The sequence below is a fragment of the Pseudorca crassidens genome, chromosome 2, assembly GCF_039906515.1.
Source record: "Pseudorca crassidens isolate mPseCra1 chromosome 2, mPseCra1.hap1, whole genome shotgun sequence".
NCBI lineage: Eukaryota > Metazoa > Chordata > Mammalia > Artiodactyla > Delphinidae > Pseudorca > Pseudorca crassidens.
The window spans coordinates 161,612,430-161,634,055 of NC_090297.1; the positions used below are offsets into that span (position 1 = coordinate 161,612,430).

Consider the following 21,626-nt stretch of genomic DNA (forward strand, 5'->3'; position numbering starts at 1 on the left):
CTGGGGAAGCAGAGCCTGAGACAGGCTCACGATTTATTGAGGGGTTGTTTTCAGGAAAGACCTGTAAGGGAGAAAGCGAGGCAAAATAGGTAAGGGGAGGGCAAGCTTCAAGCAGGTTAAGTTCTAACTCAGCTGAAGGCTGTGGTCTCAGACAAAGGCTAACAGAGGGGCACTCCGGAACATAACCTGCCCTGAGGCACGGGGGCAGCTTTTGTACTCCCATATCAGTCAGTCAGTGGCTGGAGCTGCCCCCTCCTCTTGGGGAAAAGGGTTTGTAACTTCCCAACAGGCAGCTCTTGCCAGCCAAGGGCATTTCTCCTGAGAAGATGAGGAAAAAGGAGCAGCTGTGACATGTTAGCCGCCAGCACTCAGTGGCTGGGATGGGACCAGGGCAGGCATCACCACATCCACTAGAGCGGCAGTTTAGATTTCTTCTTTATAAAATGTGTATGGAAGAATTCAGATGACAAAAGAAAAGTAAAGGAGTAAGTGGAGGTAGAGGGGAGTTCTACTGGAAATCTTTTCTTTCTGTCTCTTATGTTTTGTTTTTTAGACTCAGCCTATCAGAGGCACTGCCCTAGAGTCAGACTTGAGAGTTAATGAAACAAAGAAGGGATCCTTCCTAGTTGTGACAAGATTACAGTCACGATCACCCCCAGTGTCACAAGTGTCAGGATTGTGGCCGTGGTGTCCGCTGTCCAGTGTGGGCGGTGTCCGCGGTGCAAGCAGCAGTGGACTGGGGCTTTCTGTTCCTGTCTGCTCCGGGTCTGACTTTCCAGTCCTAGCGCCTCTCTGATCTATCCAGTATCTTTTCAGTGTATTTGCCACTCTAACCTGCTAGAATTGGTTTCTGCTGCTTACAACCAAGATCCCTGAAGTACACCTTCTCAGGGCCGTGCTGCACAGCCCCCAACTCCCCCATCCTCATGACTACGGAGAGGATGGGCCTGACGCCAGCGGCCTGGTCCCTGACTCCTGTCACCAGGCCATGGCCACAGTGGCGGTGGGGGTGTGTGTGTGTTTCACAGCCTGCTGGAGCTCTGAGGGCAGGTAGGGGGCAAGGGAAGGGTAGGGTTCTGCCTTTGGATCAGAGCATTTATGGACTCAGAACATGAGGAGATTTGTGGAGCAAAGACTTTGTCTTGGTCTGACAGAGCAGGCTTCCAACACTACCCAGGGCCACCTGGGTGGAGACGGACACTGCCCACACACACCCTCTGAAGAGGGGGTGTGTCTCCTAAGCTCTTCCCCATCCAGCTGCTCATGACGAGCATGTCAAGAGCTTAGTGTCATCACCCGTGGCCCCAGCTCCCTATAAAGCAGGAGCCATCTCCTGGAGGACCCAGACTTTCACTCCACCTCAGAAGTCTGTCCCCAACACTGCCAAGTACCCACCACCTCTGCCGTAGTTCCAGTTTATCTTGACCCGGCCCAGACTCTCACTGTTGAGAGTGAATGATTTCTCCAGCAGAGGATGGGGCCACCCCGTGCCTATCTTTCTCCAAATCTGGCAGGAGTAGGGGGTGGATATCCTTTTCAGAAAGGGACATTTGTCTCAGTTTTCTGCTTGATGACATCCCCCCTTGCGGCACCACTTCTGGCATCTGTGCCTGGGGTCATCTGAGTATCACTGCACATTCCCCAGTCCCAAATGTCCCTGGAATATGTGATCTCTGGGCTTCATCTCCAACCTTCTGTGTTTATATACCCTCGGCTGGCTCATGCCTAATGGTAGGAGATACTGTCAGCAAGATGGTGCACTTAATTCTCCTGCTATCCTCATCGACTAGTGTCAACCTGTTTATCCTCCAAGGACTCTGATGGCCAACATTTCAGGCACTCCCAGCCACCTCCTCTTTTGGCAGCTCCTATCCAAGCCTTTGCACTATTGCACAGCATCTGTAGTTGGCCAAATGGAAGTTATGAATCAGATGATAATGTGTCACCGTTCCTTGGTGGTAAGGAACAAAAACTTGCTTCAGCAAGTCAGACAAAAGGAGATGTGTGTTGAAACACTCTTGGGTAGCTCACAGAGTAGACAGGAGGCTGGACACCCAGTCTTGAAATGGGACAGGAACCAACAGAAACTGGTCAGCTGCTTTACCTGAGAGTTACCGAGGCGACAGGTGTGCTCCAAGTGTTCATTGCTGATGATGCCTGGCTCTGTTCAAGAGTCCCAGTCTCATGGGAATTCCCTGGCGGTCCAGTGGTTAGGACTCCGAGCTCTCACTGCCGAGGGCCCGGGTTCGATCCCTGGTTGGGGAACTGGGATCCCGCAAGCCGTGCAGGGCAGCCCCCCACCCCACACCCCCCGCCCAAAAAAGTTACAGTTTCAGGAGAGAGTCTGAACAGCCTGGACCGCATCACGTGCCCACCCTTCGGCTGTGCGGGAAAGTCCCTTGATTTACTTTCCCACCAAGAGTGCATACAGGAGAGAGGCTTAACTCCACACACAAAAACTGGGGTGATATTTCCAATAACGGGGAAGTGAACGCTGGGCAATTAAAAAAACAAATGGCTGCTATACGTACCTCTGTTGCTGTATGTTCTACCAGCCACGTGACTAATCAACCCACCTCACCACTGCGGAAACCACACGGGGGAAACTCTCCCCCCCTCCTCCACCCAGCCTGCTTTATAATCAGATGGTTTCTGCCTCAGCGACTTTCACATCAGGCTCCGCGGACCTGAGTGCAGGACAGGATGCGCAGAAGTGCCTCCAGGGTGCCCTCTGCGGGCCGAGGGCAGTGTAACTTCCTGGAGGACAAGACCGCAGTAGAGGTTACCGAATGAATGAATTCAACCAGCCTGAGCCCCAGGTAATGACACCCAAGTGGGTGACGATGACTCTCCTCATAGCGTATATACAGCATCATTCTCTCTGGCACCTGGAGAAAGTGCGTGGGGACTTCACATACCTTAGAGGTGATCAGTCCAGTGGCCTTCTGACTTGAATGGTCTCTTGCTACCCCCTTTCCCTGCTCTCTGCTCCATTCACAGCCACCCTCTGTCATTAGCCTTCCCACCCCGCCACCAATGATCCACCTTAAGGACCATCCACCCAGGACAGAGCAATGCTGAGCCTTCCAGAAAGGCTCAGAGGGAGGTGTCACTGTGGTTAGAGCATCCTACCAGGTGGCAGGGGAAATCCCGGCCCTGTTCTACTCCTGTGGTGGGGAGTATATGTCTGTATTCACTGAGCAAACCGAACTGTTCCCTTCTTCAATGTAAGAAGTCCACAGGCCCATTCAAATTCATTCCACAAATATTTATTCAGCATTTAGTACATGCCAGGCGCTGGTGACACAATGTTGAGTTTTAGGCTTGTGGGGAAGGAGACACTAATCAACTGAATGGGCACAAAGGAATTAAACTGTGATGTTTGCCGTGAGAAGGAAGCACACAAAGTTTAGATTAGATCGCAGAGGGACCTGTTATCTGAAGAAGTGATGTCTGAGCTGCCATCTGAAGGGTGAATGGAATTAGGTAGATAGAGGGGGCTCATGAGGAAGACGGTGCTCGGCAGAAGGGACGGAGAAGCACAAGAAGGCAAGAGCGAGCTTGTCTAGTCTGGAGAATGGAAGGAAGATCTGTGTGCGGATGTGAGAGAGTCAGGAGGAGCGGGCACCAGATGAGGCAGCTGCCAGGCCACGCGGGGCCCTGGTTTGCAGCAGGGAGCTTGGTCTTTCTCCATTTAAGCAACCTTAAATGGTTTAAGCAGGCTGCTATGGTTTGAGGGAAGTGCATTGATGGAGAGAAGGAGAATATTTAGGGAGGAAGCTAGGCAAAAGGAAAGTCCTGGTTTGACTCAGGAGAGAAGGAAGCAGAAGTGGAGAGAAGTGGATGGATCTAAGGAGCATTTTGGCCGTGGAATCACGAAGACTTGATCATGGATTGGAGGTGGAGAGGGCTCCCAGGATTCTGGCTTGCACACTTCTCTCTACTGCATTTACAACAAATTACCTAAACTGTATCCTTATCAAAGTCGGGGACCCCGTCTTATGCCTCCCACATCTGGATGCACAAAAAATACCTAGAGAATGAGTCAGCGTCTCTCTTCCTCGGCCGGCAGTTCTGCAGTTTCTAAGTCTCCCGGAAGGTGGCAGCACACGAAAACTAGCCGGTCACTGTTTCCGTGGCCTGGCCGTCGTTTCCTGCAGCCCGCGGATTTTGACTCCTTTTGGGAGTTTCCCACATTCCCAATTCCCAGAAAAGAGAGCTTTCCCCAGCCCTTCTGAGCTGCCTCAGTGGAGGGTGTGACTTAGCCGGGGAGCTTTTCATGTAGACCAAGGCCTGAATTTGCTCAGTGATTCTGTGGCCAGAGCCTCTTTATTTTCAGCTGCGGTGGTTTTGCACAGGCTTCTCTTGTCAGCATCCCCGCCTATCACAGAGCACTCGGGCCAGGCTGATAGGGCCAACGGGACCTTTCTTCTCCTTCCTGTTGCTCCAGGCTGGGCATCAAACCCCTAAGCAAGCCTAGGCAAGCCCTTCTCAGTTATGTCCGGGGGAGGCGGGAAAAGCCCAGGCAGGGACCGTCTCACCCAGAGTCAGGTGGGTTTGATCCAGGAAGGGAGGCTAGAACGCGCGGCCAGAGCGGAAGAGCAGTTCTGAAAGGCCAGTGGGAACAGGTTCAAATTAACCCAATGACGTAAAAGGACTGATTGATCAAGTGAACATAACCCTCTGGGTTAGGAATGAGAAAGACGGGGCTTGAGTGGCAGGGGAGGAAGGGTGTGAAAAGTATAAAGAACAAAGACCCAGTGAGGGACACAGTAAGTTGAAGGTCAGTTTAGGGGGGCACATTGCCAGGAGGAACACAAGTCGGCATCCAAAGCCATCTCGCCGTGGGCCGGGGCAGGTTCCTGTACAATAAAGGGTAAAGGTCTGCAGCCACATGGGGCAGCACATTCAGGACTTCGTCTCCCACTGCTCAGGTTCTTAGGCATGGACAGAACAACGTGTGAATGAAGGCTTTTACTCTGCAGGGTAAGTTGCCGGCATCCCCACCCCATTAGCGCTCCCCTCTGCCGGATGCTCACCAGCTGACCCCTTTCAACCTCTTCTCTTCTGTCCCCACACTTTCTGCTTCTACTCCTTACCCTTCTTTTTTTTTTTTTAAAGACTTGTGAATGTAACCCTACTGCTGATTTTGACTTTCAGTTTATTTATTTATTTTTGACTGCATTGGGTCTTCGTTGCTGCGCGCGGGCTTTCTCTAGTTCCGGCGAGCGGGGGCTACTCTTCGCTGCGGTGCGTGGGCTTCTCATTGCGGTGGCTTCTCTTGTTGTGGAGCACGGGCTCTAGGTGTGTGGGCTTCAGTAGTTGTGGCCGGCGAGCTCAGTAGTTGTGGCTCATGGGCTCGGTAGTTGTGGCTGGCAGTCTCTAGAGCACAGGCTCAGTAGTTGTGGCACACAGGCTTAGTTGCTCTGTGGCATGTGGGATCTTCCCGGACCAGGGCTCGAACCTGTGTCCCCTGAATGGGCAGGCGGATTCTTAACCACTGCACCACCAGGGAAGTCCCACCTTACCCTTCTGACTTCGTGATCTTTAGAGAGTAGAAAGAACTAGTGGTTCCCAATTTCAGGAAGCTTAGTCTCTCCTGACCTCATGCACATCTCCTTCATCCTCTGACTCATTTCCTGAAGTGTCATATTTCCTTTCATTAATATTATTATATTTTAGTGTATATTATATATTTTATTATTATTATCAGTATGTTTTATCTTAATGCTTTAGTGGTTGAGTTTAACAAATATGGGTGAGGAGCTACTTGGTAAATGGCCCAACCATCACTTAATTCAAACATACATACTCTGGGAGGACAACACATTTATCTCTCATCTGTCATTTGCCCTTTAATTTTTTTTTTTTTTTTGCGGTACGCGGGCCTCTCACTGCTGTGGTCTCTCCCGTTGCGGAGCACAGGCTCCGGACGCGCAGGCTCAGCGGCCATGGCTCACGGGCCCAGCCGCTCCGCGGCATGTGAGATCTTCCTGGACCGGGGCACGAACCCGTGTCCCCTGCATCGGCAGGCGGACTCTCAACCACTGCGCCACCAGGGAAGCCCTGCTCTTTAATTTTGAATATTGGTGCCCATGAGTCGCCCCAACTCACCTTATATAATAGTTCCATACTTTGGTACCATGCCCAGGATTGCCCGATAGATTCTCCTCTGAGTCTACTGGTAAAAGTGCCCCAGGCTTGTCTCTGGTCATTCATATGTCATGTGCTCCAGCCACCTTGAATAACCTGCTGTTCTCTGGTGCCTCATTCTATACCACATACCTGCATCTTTGCTTGTTGCCTCCACTGCCTGAGATATTCCTTGACCTGTTTTCATCTGGCCAATTCTTAGCCATTAATTAGGACTCGGGTTAGTTGTCATCTCCTCCAGGAAGCCTCCCTTGACCACTCAGACAGGCACTTAGTATGTCCGAAGCTCTGTGCTAGATCCTGGAGATCCAAAGATAAATAAATCAGAGTCTAGAACCTAAAAGTGCTCACAGTGTAGGAGAGAGGGCAGTGTGGTGAGTGCTATGGGAAACATGGAGAGAGCACCCAGCCCAGGGAGGGTGGGAGGTTCCCAGAGAATGTAACGTTTCAACAGAGTCAGGCAAGAGAGGAAGCTGGAGAGGGGAAGGATGTTCCAGATCAAGAATTCCTGGTGAGAGGCATTGTGACTGTAACACATTGGGCAATGGCTAGTCCTTCAAAATGAGCTCAGAAGACAAAGCCAGGAAGTGACAAGAAATTAGGCTTGAATCAGAACATCATATGACCAGATCATAAAGGGCCACACTACAGAATTTGTCATTCTAAGGACTTTGGGCTTTATCCTGAAGACATGGTGGAGCCCTGGAGGATTTGAAACAGAAGAAGATGGGCTCAAATCTGCACTTTAAAGCGATAACTGGCTGGAGCGAGAAGAATGAATCAGAGGGAACAGGGACAGGAGGCAGGGACTCTTTGTGGGCGTTCAGATGTGAGATGAACTGAGATGGTAGTATTGGGTCCAGGTGGGGAGAAGTGGGAAGATTCAGGAGATACCAGGGAGCTAGAATTGCTGAAACTGACGAGAAAGCCATCCAGATCTCCAGCTTTGGCACTTGGAGGGATGGTGGTGGGGTTTGCCAAGGTAGGGAACACCACGGGGCATCAGGTTTGGGGAAAAAGATTTGTTTGGGGGCAAATTGAGTTCAGGGTTCTCTAAGATATTCAGACTGAGATGTCCAGTAGGCAGCTGGCTGTATAAGTCTAGAGTTGCTAAAAGTCCTTTGAATCTCACACCCGTTAAGATGGCTAATATCAAAACACCAGAAAATAACAAGTGTTGGTGAGGATGTAGAGAAATTGGGACCCTTATGCACTGTTGGTGGAAATGTAAAATGGTGCAGCTGCTGTGGAAAACAGTAAAGCAGTCCCTCAAAAAATTAAAGATGGAACTATCATACGATCCAGTGATTCCGCTTCTGGATATATATATCCCAAAGAATTGAAAGCAGGGTCTCAAAGAGATTTTTGTACACCCATGTTCACAGCAGCATTATTCCCAATAGCCAAGAGGTAGAAGCAACTCAGGTGTTCACTGATGGATGAATGGGTGAACACAATGTGGTATATACATACAATGGAATATTAGTCGGCTTTAAAAAGGGAGGAAATTCAGACACATGGTGTATCATGGGTAGACCTGGAGCACGTTTTGCAAGGGGAAATAAGGAGTCACAAAAGGACAGATACTGTATGATTACACTTAATTGGGTACCTAGAGTAGTCAAACTCATAGAGACAGAAAGTAGAATGGTGGCCGTCAGGAGTTGGGGGAGTGGGGAATGGGAAGTTATTGTTTAATGACTGCCTTGTTTGAGTTTTGCAAGATGACAAAGAGTTCTGGAGATGGGCAATGGTGATGGTTGTACAACAATGTGAAAGTACTTAACACCACTGAATCATACGCTTAAAAATGGTTATGATAAAAGAGAATCACGGGGCTTCCCTGGTGGCGCAGTGGTTGAGAGTCCACCTGCCGATGCAGGGGACACGGGTTCGTGCCCCGGTCCGGGAGGATCCCACATGCCGCGGAGCGGCTGGGCCCGTGAGCCATGGCCGCTGAGCCTGCGCGTCCGGAGCCTGTGCTCCGCGACGGGAGAGGCCACAGTAGTGAGAGGCCTGCGTACCGCAAAAACAAAAAAAAAAGGTTATGATGGTACATTTATGTTATTTGTATTTTACCACAATTTTTTAAAAAGCCATTTGAGCCACAGACAGCAATTTGGGAATCTTTAGACTGCATAGATGGCAACTGAAGCCGTGATCTCACCTAGAGTAGGATAGAGAGGGAAACGATCAGTTGCAGGATTGGCGGAGAAAACGGAAGACACCAAGGGGCCTGAGAAATAGCAGCCAGTAGCATCGGAGGGAAAATAGGAGGAAACATGCGGTAGGAAGAGAGCAGGTCTCAGGGGCAGAAGCTGTAGAGACGCCAAGAACGAGAAGGACTAAAAGGAACCCTGTATTTAGCAGCAAAGAGAGCGTTTGTGACCTAGGTGAAAGCAGCTTCAGGGGAGAAGTGGTAGAATCCAGATTACGGTGTGGTGGGGAGTATGTAGGCTGAGGAAGTAGAGAAAAGGGCTGCATCCTGGAAGCTTGGCTGCAAAAGGAGGACGAGAGGAGCTGGTAGTGGAGACAGATACGGGGCTGTCAGAAGTTGATGACAAGATCATTGGCTTTGCAACTTGCTCCAATTTCATGCTCACTCAGCATCCTCTGCACATATCCAGATTCCAGGGCCCACACGAACATCTGGCCCACTAGGCAGAGTCACTCTGACTTGAGAACACCTTGCTTTGACTTGCTACACCTTCTCAAGGATTTGGTTAGCTGAAGGAAGCTAACTGGACGCCAAGCAGCTCTGACAAGATCAAGGTTTCGGAAGTGCCCAGTCCAGGATATTGGACGCTTGAAGGCCCCCATGAACCCCTACTGCATGTCCCCTCTCTGTCTTTCTTAAGTTGTCCTCTCTGTCTGGAACGCCGTCCCTCTGACGCACACAACTTGGTTTTACTCCCATGCATCCTCCTTCGAGACTCAGCTTAGGCTTCACTCCAGAAAGCCTTCCCAGACCCCTCCCTCCTGCCCCAGGCTGGGTGAGAGTCCCCTCTTCAGTGCACACTCCACAGGGATCCTATGCTCAGGAAGGAGTACTTGTCGTGTTGTCTGGTGGTTATTTGCTAGTTTCCCGCACTGAGCTGTGAACAACCAGAGATCTTCTTGTTTTTGTAGCCCCTGTTCCCAGCACATTGTAGGTGCTCGATAAATGTTTACTGAATTGATGAATGAATGGCAAAGAAAGATTAGGTTGAAATTGCCTGGTGAATAACAGGACAGGAAATTCATGCGTAGAAGGCATTTTTGTTTGCCACACACCAGGTATGATGGGTATATGAAAAGATCTGGACTCTATCCTTTAAGAGCATAGGCGTGGGGAGCTCTCATAGCGCATCTTTCCTGTTTGGAAGAGGAACGGCAGTTATCTTGGGCCTCTGGGCTCTCAAAATTATTTGTTCATACTTGAGGCTGGCACGTCGTGCACAATAAATCTTTGTTGAACAGATCAATGAGCCTTTATTACAGAACTTATAATACGATTTCCTAGTTTTTATTTACGTATGATTTTCTCCTCTAGATTGTGAGCTCCTGGAAGTCAGGGACTGTGTCTCACTCCTGTTAACAGAATCTAGCACAGAGCTTTGCACATAGTAAGTATCAAAAATGTGTATTGGCTGAAAGAATAAATTTCTGAGATGAGAGTGAGGAGAGCGCGCGCGCGCGCGCGCACACACACACACACACACACACACACAGAGTACACTCTTTTTTTTCTCTCCCCAGTATTATTTTTCCCATAGGAAACCAGGTGAAGAATTCAGTTCATGTTATTGGCTTTTAATAAGACTGAATGCGTCTGCAGGCTTCCTTGGCAGTTTGCTCTGGCAGCAGCCGACGCGCTTCCATTGCGTTGATAGAGGTTCTGAAGGCTCCGGGAAGAAGCACAGCCGGCGTGTGTGTGGAAGTCGGGAGAGGGCAGGGGGTGCACCTGGTCCTCACAAAGCCTGTGACTGTGACAGCACCCAGCATTTCTCGGGGGGGGGGGCGGGGGGGACCCAGTGATAGAGACGGGGACATGTTCTCACCATGCAGCTGTGCACCTGGACGGGGGGGGGGGTGCAGGAAGGTTAGCTGAGGCTGCCCAGCTGAGCTGCATGCTTAACATTATTAAATTCTCTAATGAGTATATTCGAGTTATCAATAGGTACACAAAAAGGAGGTACCCAGTGGGTTTCTAGCCTAAGTTTCCCCTCCTCTGGCCCTCTCGTACAGCCAAAAGAACTCCCCTGCCCCCCTCCATCGTCGTCCTGCCTGTAAGAGAAATGGGTTTGTCCAAGCAAGGATGAGATTCACAGGCGGGGTTAAGGGAAGAGGATGAGTATTTTAATATATCTTTTCCCTTTACTGACGGAATGAGGTTATCAAAGAACAAAAGCAGGGATTTCCCTGGTGGCGCAGTGGTTAAGAATCCGTCTGCCAATGCAGAGGACACGTGTCCAAGCCCTGGTCCGGGAAGATCCCACACGCCGTGGAGCAACTAAGCCCACGTACCACAACTACTGAGATTGTGCTCTAGAGCCCGCGAGCCACAACTACTGAGGCCTCGTGCCTAGAGCCCATGCTCCACAACAAGGGAAGCCACCGCAATGAGAAGCTCGCGCGCAGCAACGAAGACCCAACCAACACAGCCTTAAATAAATAAATAAAAACAAAAGCAGGTCCTCAGTGCGACAGGTGATTTCATTTTGGAGGTTCTAAATGTGCCATGGGGGCTGCTCTGGCGGCTGTGAAACTGGCTGGATCAGAGCAAAGATGACAGGCCCTCCTGCCTGCTCCTGGGCCAGCTCAGCACCATGTGGCTTTGTCCTCTTTGGAGACGAACTCTACAGTCTAGATACATCCATTCCGTCCCCAGCCTGGAACAAGCACTAGAGGCTCAGGAACCTTACTTCAGCACTCGTTCTTACTGCCTACTGGCTTTGACAGGTGACACCAAGCGGCAGTCCAAGGTCAGCCCGGGAGGGAAATGCCCTTGGTGATGATGCTCTCTTCTAGGGCTTCCCGGGTTGGCTCCAGCTGTAGAAGCAGAGACGGGAAAGCCTTACGCTTTGATGAGCTATAGCCTGATGTCTCCTGGACCAGCCTGATTTCTTTCCTGCTCTCTTCAGGCGGTGGTTGTCCGAACCATGTTTTGTTTATTCCCAAGGAAAAGAGCTGGCTTCCTCTTCAGCTCTTATTCTGCTCTTCATTATTTGTAAATTCCAGCTCTCCAGCCTCCAGCTAGGCAAATGTACAAGTTATTATTAGTAGCTATGTGGAAACCTCACAGTCGAAATGTTTTCTGATAAAAGAACGGGGATGTTCTTTGTTAAAAAGTATTTCAGAAATACTTCGCCCCTTTCTTCCTGTTCTAACTCTGTCCTCTGTACCCACAACCTCTCCCAGCTCATGGCCACGTGCAGTCATTTTACGACTTTAAAACACCGCCTTCTCACGTGACACAAAACAGTATGGGTTTTAGTTAAAGTATTATTTAGACTTTTATGTAACGTTTACATTTATCAGAGAAAAAGAAAACCCCTGAAATCAACTGCTTTGTGCCCTCACGCCCAAGGTTCTGTCGGTGGCTTGGTTGCTATCTCAGTTCCTGAGCTGCCAGCAAGGCCACACCGTTTCCTTTGAGCACAACGAGATCTCAGTGTTACAGGCCGGTGTTTCTCCCACCTAACAACCGTGGCTTGCCAACCATTCTTGCTGGACCTGGAAGTGAACCACTGATCCCAAAGATTAAAAAACAAAATAAGGAGATGTAGTGTCCCAGGGGACCTCTCTGCTTGACTGTACCGTGGATTACTAACCCTGTCCTGTGCTTTGTTCCGGTTTCCAGGGAGAGGAGGTGGGCAGACCCACTAACGCTGGTGAGGGCAGGGGAGTCTGGACCAAGATGACATGGTGCTTGACACCGGAGGGAGCTGAGGGTGCAGGATGAAACTGCTGATTCCAGAGCTGCAGGTTTTAGCTAACTTGGTCGCACCCTCGTTTGCCGTCAGTTAACCAACAGACTGCATCCCTGTGTGTTCCTGCAGTGTCTTCATTTATAATCGTGGCTCTCCAGCTTATGTGGGCATCAGAATCCACAAGTTCCACAAGAGAACTTGTTAAAACACAGATTTCTGGACCCTATTCCCAGGGTTTCTGATTCAGTAGGATTGGTGTGGAGCCCAAGAATTTGCATTTCTAAGCAGTTCTGGGGCAATGCTGCTTTTTGGGGACACCACTTAGAGAACCATTGATTTAGACGGGTGGTTTTATCTCTGTGATGGGGTGAAATCAAGGTCAGGAGAGGAAGAGATGTGGTGGTTTTGCACAGCTCAGTGCTTCTGAGGTGTGTTTCTAACAGCAGCACACCATTTCTACTGTTCTGTAGAACGTTGGGGAGGGATGCTGTTTGGGAAGGCGCACGTCAATGTGGATCTCAACCAGGAAGGCTCTTCTCTGGTCTTATGCTGACCCCTGCCCACTTCCCGGAATGGAAGTCAACTTGCAGTTTGCATTTTTAGGTTGCTGTAAATTTATTAATGATGTTTCTCAAAATTCCACGGCATAACGGGTGTTGGAAGCCGTGTTCCAGGGTATCCTAATGCTACCTCCCCCTCCTGCTTGCTGTTCCCATGGCATTTCAACCCTCACAAGCTGGCCGGGTATCTGGTTGTCATCTGTCTAGGCCACCCACAGAAGATGCTGCTCTGGGGTTTCTGCACCCAGCCTTGATGCACTGTGGACCAGCTAGCTGCATCCCAGGAGTTCTTGAGGTTCTGTCTGTCTTCTGATGGGATTTCGAGTTGAGTTATTGGTGGTACTAATGGAACGGCTCAGGAAGTGGAAAAATCCCTGATATGTGTGTCCTGTGTGTTTGGAGAAAGGGCGGGGGAGAGGGGGGAGGGGGGGCAGTCTTTGTTTTCATGGTTCAGTAACTTTCCCCAAATAATCTCCACTTTCAACATTTAGCACTGAAGGAAAATCCCCAAATAGATTTAAAAAATCTAAAATCTTGACCAGCGAGAGCAGAGGGCAAAGGGTTGATAATATATTACTGTTTTCTTTATAACAATTAAAACCTGACTTTTGCCGTGGGGATTTATTTTTAGAGCAGTGGATAGTCTCTGCATACGACTGTGGTTGAATTTTTTATCCTTCTCTGTGTAAGACAGTAATTCATTATGCACGTACTGTATTGTACAAATCCTTCTGTTATTACTCAATTTTCATATATAGGAAAGTTTAACCAACATCTATCCTGAAATTATAGTTCTCTCTTAGCTTGCACACTTTGGGAGTGTTTTAGAAATCTTGCTGTTCTCCCTGATGTTGACACAATCTCTTCTCAGGTAGGCAAATTAGAGATTTCATTACCTTCTCCTTAGCAGGAATCTTAGATCTGGAGCCATGTTTTATGAACTATGTCACTTGGTGACTTATCTGGAGAGACAGAGAGATACATGATAACTATTTGCCAGTGGTCCTTGGACTAGGTTACGTTTATGTTTTAATGCACCTCACCATTAGATGGTAGTATAGTAATAGGCATAATAATTTGGGGGCAGAGGGACAGTCTCTTCACCTGTTTAAACACGCTCGGTCTGGCTTGGTGTAGTAGAGCTATCAGGTCCTTGTCAGCGCAACAGGGTAGATTTGGGCCTGGGACCTCTGTCCTAAGTAAGAATCCATGGAAAGTCAGACCGGTAACAGAACTTACTTTTGGTTGCAGGAAGCCCTGTTACCTTCAGATCAGGGATAATTATCATTGAAGCCTAAGAATGCTCTGATGGGGTTGGAGGTGTTGTTCTGAGACCCCTTAGCACAGCTTTTGGCTTCACTGCTTTTCTAAATGTGGATATTAAAGTATATAGCTTATCGTTACTCTCTGATAGAGCTGTCATTTATCCACCATCGAATCAAATGCATTTCTTTATATTAGAATGTAATTTCCACTTCCTCATGTCTATATGCTCCTAAGTTGATATTTTCAAAAGGAGCAAGGCTAGTGTTTGGCAACTTTTCTCCCCCGTAACTTGTGACCTGTGGCAGAAAGAAACGGCTCTTCTCACGTTCTGTCCCTCCTCGGTTTCCAGAGTCCACTGCCCTCTGACACTGGTGTCTTCCGATCTTCCGCAGTGAGTCATAAGGTGTCAGTAGCAGGGATTCTGTGCCCAAGAAGACAAAAGAAAACCAGGTCAAGGGGACTTGCGTGGAAATTTAAACATTTTTAAGAATGGCGAGTTAGGCTTAATTTCTAACATAATTGAAAGACTCTCTAATGGTATTAGAATGTTAATGGGGCTATCCATGGCCGGTAGAGAAAGAAAAAAATCCAATTAGACCTAGTTTCAGTGAAGGTAATGAGTCCAAGAAGAAAACAAACCCGGAGAAATAGAGAAAACAGAGTGGATTTGATTTGTAAAGGTTTTCTTAGCTTCAGAATCAAGGTGGTAGAGAGATTTTCGAATGGGCTTCAGGGGTCGTAGATTCTCAGAGGCAGTTCACCTGTGTGGGGTTCTGTTTCCTCACCCCCAGCACCTTAATGCTCCTTTAGGAACCTGGCACTGACAGTCCCTCATTCACTGGGTCGTTACCACAGGCTGTTTCTCTGTTGAGTTTCAGGCTTTCCTCTGATCGCTTACCCTCTCCAGGGGTCATCGTAATTGTCACAGGATGTAACCTGTCACAGGCCAGGAGCTGGCCCTCCACACCCTGAGCCTGGATGATCACCAACCCTGGCCCCCTCCTCCAAGTCTGGCTCATCCTCACACCATAGGGAAAGATGTCAAGCCACATGACTGCATCCCTGCTGGGGGCAGACAGCCAAGGTCCTCCTGGCCTTGCCAGCTCCCCGAAAGGCTTCCACCATCCCCAACGGCTGCTGAAGCCCCTCTGTTTCCTCCTCGTGTGAGTGGCCTCCGCTGTCCTCAATTCTGCTGCCTTCAAAGACCAGAAGGTTAAGCACAGCTCGGGGGCCATGGTGGCCACACTGTTTGTGGGGCTGGAGTGCACCTTCCCTGCTCCTGGGCCCTGGGAAAGGCCTGGAAGAGCTGAGACTCCTCCAGGCCTGAAAATGGGGCAGCCCTGCCCGGTGGGCCACTCTCCAGCTGCCCCAGACTGCCTGTCCACTCTGAGGAACACAGACCCGCCTCTCTCTCCCATCTGTTAGTAAATTACTTTTCCTAGAAAACAGGTGCTTCCTCAGGCCCTGAGAACGCTATTGTCCTTCCCTTCGGCACATCCTTGCTGGCCACTCCCAGGGATATTCCTACATGAAGTGAAGGCTTCACTCTCTTGCCCTCTTCTTATGGCTCCAACTGGGAGCCATATCTTCCAGCCATGTCATGTGAGGGCTTCAGATATAAAAAATATACAACGATAAGATTTATTGCATTTATAATTGCATGCAGTGGTGTGCTGGTAAATGTTTAAAAGCTGCCTTAAGATGGGGAGAGGGGAGAAAGCTCTAACGTGTAGCATCCGCTCATTTCCATGGTGTAAATACTCTCACCATGGCCGATTTCGAGCTACTCTTATGATATCACAGAACATGATGGTTGGGTTTCCAAAGGTGCTTTCAGAGCGGATATGAGCAGACTCTTGCACGCCACTGACGGCATGCATTACCAGAACTTCCTGTCTGATCCTGTCCAAATCCTGACACTGCTTCTGTGAGGTAAGGAGGGCAGATATTATTATCCCCAGTTTATAGATGAAAACTCGTCTGTGCCCCACACAGGTGGTTGGTTGAACAATATATTCATTTGAGGCGTGTGTGTTGTGACAGACCATATGCAGATTTTCAAAAGAAATATCTCAACACAGCTTTTTACTACCCTTAAAAAACCCCATCCGTGAAGGAATATAGAAGGATCAAGAAAATGGAGAGAGGGGAATTTGTGAGGAAAGTTATGATTGGACTGCCCTCTGTAAGAGGGGTGGAGCTGGGGCGCGTTGCCTCCTTCATATCAAATTACAAGAGGAAAACCAGTCTGAGACCTACTTTGGGGAACTCCTGGGGAGGCTACAGCAGCCGTGGTTGTGGGAATAAATAGAGAGAGAGAAAACAGGGCTTCGTTTAAGAAAGAACAGCCCAAGAAACACACACAAATAAAGAGATTAAAAAAATAAAAGATTTTTTTTAAAAAAGAAAGAACTGCCCTACCGCAGACAGTAGGAACCAACCAACATGGGCCTCACGATGGAGAGAGCAGGCCAGGAGACATTCTAAATTTGATCCACGAGTTGGCCTGAGAAGGTGAGGGGGTGAGGGGGTGAGAGGATTGTCAGATGGAAAGAGAATCTGTGTGTGAGGAGCAGCTGGAAGAAGGAGGAGGGCATCACGGTGCCTACATGAGACTGAAACAAAAATCAGGCCCAGGGGCTTCCCTGGTGGCGCACTGGTTGAGAGTCCGCCTGCCGATGCAGGGGACACGGGTTCGTGCCCCGGTCAGGGAAGATTCCACGTGCCACGGAGCGGCTGGGCCCGTGAGCCATGGCCGCTGAGCCTGCGTGTCCGGAGCCTGTGCTCCGCAGTGGGAGGGGCCACAACAGTGAGAGGCCTGTGTACCGCAAAAAAAAAAAAAAAAAAAAAAAAAAAAAAAAATTCCATGGGGCAGAGTCCTACTCCCATTTGTGGTCTCCCAGCCCCTTCCATGACTCACAAAGGGTGGGAATTTCATCCCCCACCCCTGCACCTCTCCCCCCGGGTCTTCTTGAGAAGCCAATACTAAAATCTACCACGTTAACCAAACTTCATCCTGTGGTGTTTCAGGGACTCAATAGCTGTGAGCTATAGCTGTGCTTACAGGTGGATACTAGCTCCGGTTTGGAGAATCTCACCCCAGGGATACATGTCCAGGTCCTTAGGAAAAGATGTTAGTGGAAAGCTGAATTAACATGCAACATCCTTATACATTCTGCCAAGTATGCAGCTCCAGAAATCGTTGATTCTGTGTCTTGTCAGCAGCACAGTCTAGGAGCCAGAATTTTTGCTCTCCAGGCTGTGAGATGTTTACACTGCGTGTGTGTGTGTGTGTGTGTGTGTGTGTGTGTGTGTGTCTGTTCTGTGAGCCGCCGCTGCGGCTGCCACCGCGGACTGCAGCTGGTGTTGATGGCGCAGAAGCGCTGAGTCACTGGCTGTTTAGTTGCTCTTACATCACGTTCCATTGTCCTTTCTTCCTTTCTAGGCTTTTAAGGGCCTTTCAGTGGTTTTGTTTTGTTTTGTTTTTGCCACCGGCCTATCCCTGTTAGGAAAAAGGGGTGTAAAAACCGAGAGGCGGCTGGGGCTTCCGAACAAAGCCATCCAGGAGGACAGCCAGTCCCTGCAGGCTGCAGAGAACACCCAGCACCCAGATCTCCCTCAGAGGCACCTGGCAGGCAGGGGAGGCAGCCAGGGCGCTGGGCTGGGCCCCAGTGAGGCCAGGGTGCTGCTGTGCTGGTTTGTTTTGGAGCTGATGAGTTTAATCATCTCTTTATACATTCTGAATCCAACGTTCTTCATGCCCTGTTTTAGCACAAGTGTAACAGGTGGTGCTAATTATCTATGTGACATAAATTCTTGAAGAGCTGGCCTCTGGAGAGAGCTACAGAAATTTGTTTAAATGACCATTTTGACCCAACGAGCTTGTCACTTTATTAAAATTTTTTTGGTTATAAAACTACCTATTTATCCTGGAAAAAATTGGGAGGAAACCCAGAAAAGTGTAACGAATGAAATAAAAATGCTCCATAATCCATCACCCAGGAATGATCACATTTTGATGCACAATTTTCCAGTATTTTTTCCATATATCAGTTGATATGCACATACATTTTATATAATTGGGCCCACACTGCACATTTTATTTGAACTGAAAATTATTCTGTGAATATACTCTTATGTTCTTTAAACCATACTCTGGAAGAAGTACAAACTAGTGCAGTCTGAAAAAAGAGATATGGCTGTATCTTTATTTTGTTTACCGTCTTTCATTTTTATTTCTAGAATTTTTCTCTTTCCAAGATAGCCTCATCCAGAGGCCCCATCCTCTTCTCCCACTGCTGCAAGGTCTTTAAAGCATTTTCTCAGATAACCATCTCATACCATCTCTTCTTCTTTTGCCTTCTGAGAACCCTTGACATGCATCTATCTGGGTCAGAGGTTCTCAAGCTTGAGGGCACACCAAAATCACCTGGAAGGCTCAAAAGAGAGCACTGGGCTTTGTCCCCAGAGTTTCAGATTAGTAGCGATGGCTGAGAGGGGGCAAATTCGCAAAGACCGTGGCCTGTGTTGGTTCACTACTGAGCCGGATGATATGGGGGAAAGGGTAGACAATTTGATCACTCCAAGCCTTCTCCCACCATTCCCTGGCTCCTTGTCGTTTTCCCTTAGAGCACTCCTCCTGTTTCCAAAGCCTTACTTTGAACGGGTGCTGTCTCCTCGTGGTGTCACCCATGCCTACAGAGGACAGAACTATTTTCTTAACGGAGGATTGGAACCAAAGGCTTTGGAGAGGCCCCTCAGTACCTGAGAGTGAAAGACAGTGTGGTTAGTCCTTCACTCTCACCACATCACATTCTCCTCAACAGCTGGCTCGACAGGAAATGCACAGATGCCCAGGCTATTTGTTAAAGGAAATGACACATTATCCTCTTCCCAGCATCTGGTAATTCCTGAAAGACAGGCCCTGATAATACTGTTGGCTCACTAGATGCCTAAGTCTTCTTCCCCAAGGGAAGGCAGGGCTGGGGGCAACCAAGGAGGACAGAGTCTATTTGCAGTGTCAACCCAAGGGGACACCTTGAGAAGGGGGAGAAGGGTCAGCAGCACGCCATTCTGTTCCCTGAGCTGGGAATGCAGGCTTCCCTCCTGTCCAGCCCTGAGCAACCGTCTCTTTCTGAAGTTTTAAATCTTGCATGGAGAGCTGAAAAGGTTTAAACATGCCATGCCGGGCCGGCATGGCTGGACACAGGGCAGATGGACTGATTACACGGGCAGAGGAGATTGGCAGGACACTGGTTATTGAGGCTGCAGCAAAGGGGAGCAGAGCGGTGTCTGGTTGAGAGGCTGTCACGGTGCACAATGGTGGCTCCCAAGGACTCAGAAGCCTCGGCTAGGAAATGCACAAATTTTTTCAGCCCTAAGGCACCCTCTGGAAGCAAAATGGAACATGCAGAAGGAATAGGAGAGGTGTGAGTGGGCTGCCTAGTTTCCCCAGGTAATTGAAAAAGAGGCGCAAAGCTTTGAACTCGGTCTGAGAGCCGAGGGGTGGCAGTCTCCAGCCTGACCCCTATTCAGCATCTAGACCAACGGAGCAACCTCAAGTCGAGGTCTGAGAGAAGCAAGACTTGTTCTCATTAAATTAGCACAAGACTGGGGAGGGGGTGGAGAGAGGTGGGGAGGGGGTGGAGAGAGGTGGGGAGGGCACTTCCACCTCCGGATCTCAGGGCATTTGTTCTGCCAGGCCTTTGTTTTGTTCCAGCCGGGGCACTCTGGTGAAAGCATCCTGGGAATTCGGCCTGCAAACAGAAAGGGCATTTCCTTGTGTGGGTTTCCTGTTTAGGTCTGCGTAGAAACCCAAAGGATCGCTTGGCCTCATAAATCCTCTAGACATTACTGATGTAGATGCTCTGGCCAGCTGCCATGGGAAAATTGCACAAAAATAGACGAAGGGAGGAAAGCGCATTCACTCTCAGGATTCTGGGTGGGTTTCAGACTTCATGTTTTTGGATCTGTAAATAGAGGGGGTTGGGTTAGAGGAGAGGATCATTAAGGTCCCTTCCAGCTTTGACGTCTCAGATTCCGTTTCCCTCTCAAGGGTCACCTGGAGCTCGCGCTGTCCAGCTCGGTGACGGGGGTCTGACGAGCAGCTCACCAAACAGAAGCAGGATGAAAGTCTCAGGCCCAAATCAGGAAGTTGTCCTAGAATATCTTTAGGCTCCTTCACAGAAGAAAGGTACTTTTGAACTCTGGTAATTCCCAGACTTTCCTAAACATTTAGTTTATTCCAAAAACGATAGACACCAGGCTCAGGAACATTGAGGGAGTCTTGGGGCTGGGTTTTGGCACAAAGCAAGTACACAGAGCCGACCCCAAGGTGGTAAATAAGGTGTATATTACGAGACAACACCCATTTCAGGATTCTTTTTTACTTCCTGTTCGCCTCCCGCAAATGTCAAATGGACATGCACACTTGTTGTTTTAATGGAAGAAGCCATGTTTTCATACTTAATCTGTGGCTGAATCCACAGACTCCAAGTGGCAGATTCTCCACTTCGAGTCTGTCCAGACGTTAGGTTAGTTGGGGAAGTGATGGGGTAAGAACAGGATTTCTCACCGAAGTTTCTTTTGTCAACCGTGCTTTGTTCTGGTGAGGACATTGTCCTTGTCTTAAATATATTCTTGTGTTCTTCTGTTTTCTCATTTGTCCTTGTTTGCATCATTGAAAAAAAAATTTGTGATATGGAACTGTCCTTTTTAGGGGGGAGGTACTAAAATGATATTGAGCAACATGAAGTTAATCTCCTTAGCCTGGCAATGCAGTGTTCTAGTACGTTAATTGGATTTTCTACTTAAATGTGGATAAACTCATTTATGCAGCAACATTTCCCATGATAAAATTGCTCCTTTAGAATTCAGTGTTGCTCTGTTCTCAGTTCTCTCAGGTATGAATTTGATGTTTGTCTATAAACCTCACTCCCTAGAACAAGTTCTTACAGGTAAATAAATAGGCAAAGAAATTTTACTTCCAAGGTCCTATTCTGTTACTTCCTTTCCAAAGTTTGCTCTTATATATCTGAAATACATTCTCCATTTCCCTGACTGAACTGATTCTTCAATAATGAAGTGGGAGGAAGGTAAAACGACATGAAGATCTGAGTTTTCTGGGTCAGTAATCCTTAGAACCCTGGTCCTGAGAAATGTGTTTTCAGAGGGTAGTTTTATGGTCAAATATGTTTGGGAAATGCTGCTCTCTTTAAGAATCACACTGCACCCTAATGTGTTACAAGCTCTGGAAATTCATGCAATAAAGAAACCTGTTCAACTTTAACTCAGCATTTCCCAAACTTATCTGATTGAGAACATTTCTTTTTATATTATTTCTACAGCTGTTAACAAATGCAGGCATAAGTGTCCTATGGAACACATTTTGAGAAATGCTTCTTTCAGCCAAAAGACAGAGTTCACTATCCTACCCTTAGCAGCTGGAGATATGTGTATCTATCTATCAGTGTTTAATGGAAATGTTCCTGCTCTTTTCTGAATTCTAGTAAGCAATAGACTAGGATGATCATAACTATGAAAACATTTTCATAGAAACAATATTAGAAAGACACACCAAAACTTCAAGTGTGGCTTCAATTGTGGCTATTGGTGGCTGGTAGAATGACAGGTAATTTTTTTCCTTCTTTCACATTCTCCCACAATGAACACGAATTATTTCTATGTTTGGGGTGAAAAACAAAATAAACTTCATTTCTTAAAAAGAATCAATATA

At 48.3% G+C, this 21,626-nt stretch overlaps 1 long non-coding RNA gene across 1 annotated transcript in view; it reads left to right on the forward strand.

Annotated features, from left to right (window-relative positions):
- The first annotated feature begins 4,221 nt into the window (after positions 1–4,221).
- Positions 4,222–21,626, forward strand: part of LOC137212133 (uncharacterized) — a 65,856-nt gene continuing 48,451 nt past the window's right edge. Inside the window, exons 1-2 of the long non-coding RNA XR_010937373.1 lie at positions 4,222–4,986; positions 9,686–9,758. This is a non-coding gene — a long non-coding RNA (uncharacterized lncRNA). The remainder of the gene's footprint in view (positions 4,987–9,685; positions 9,759–21,626) is intronic.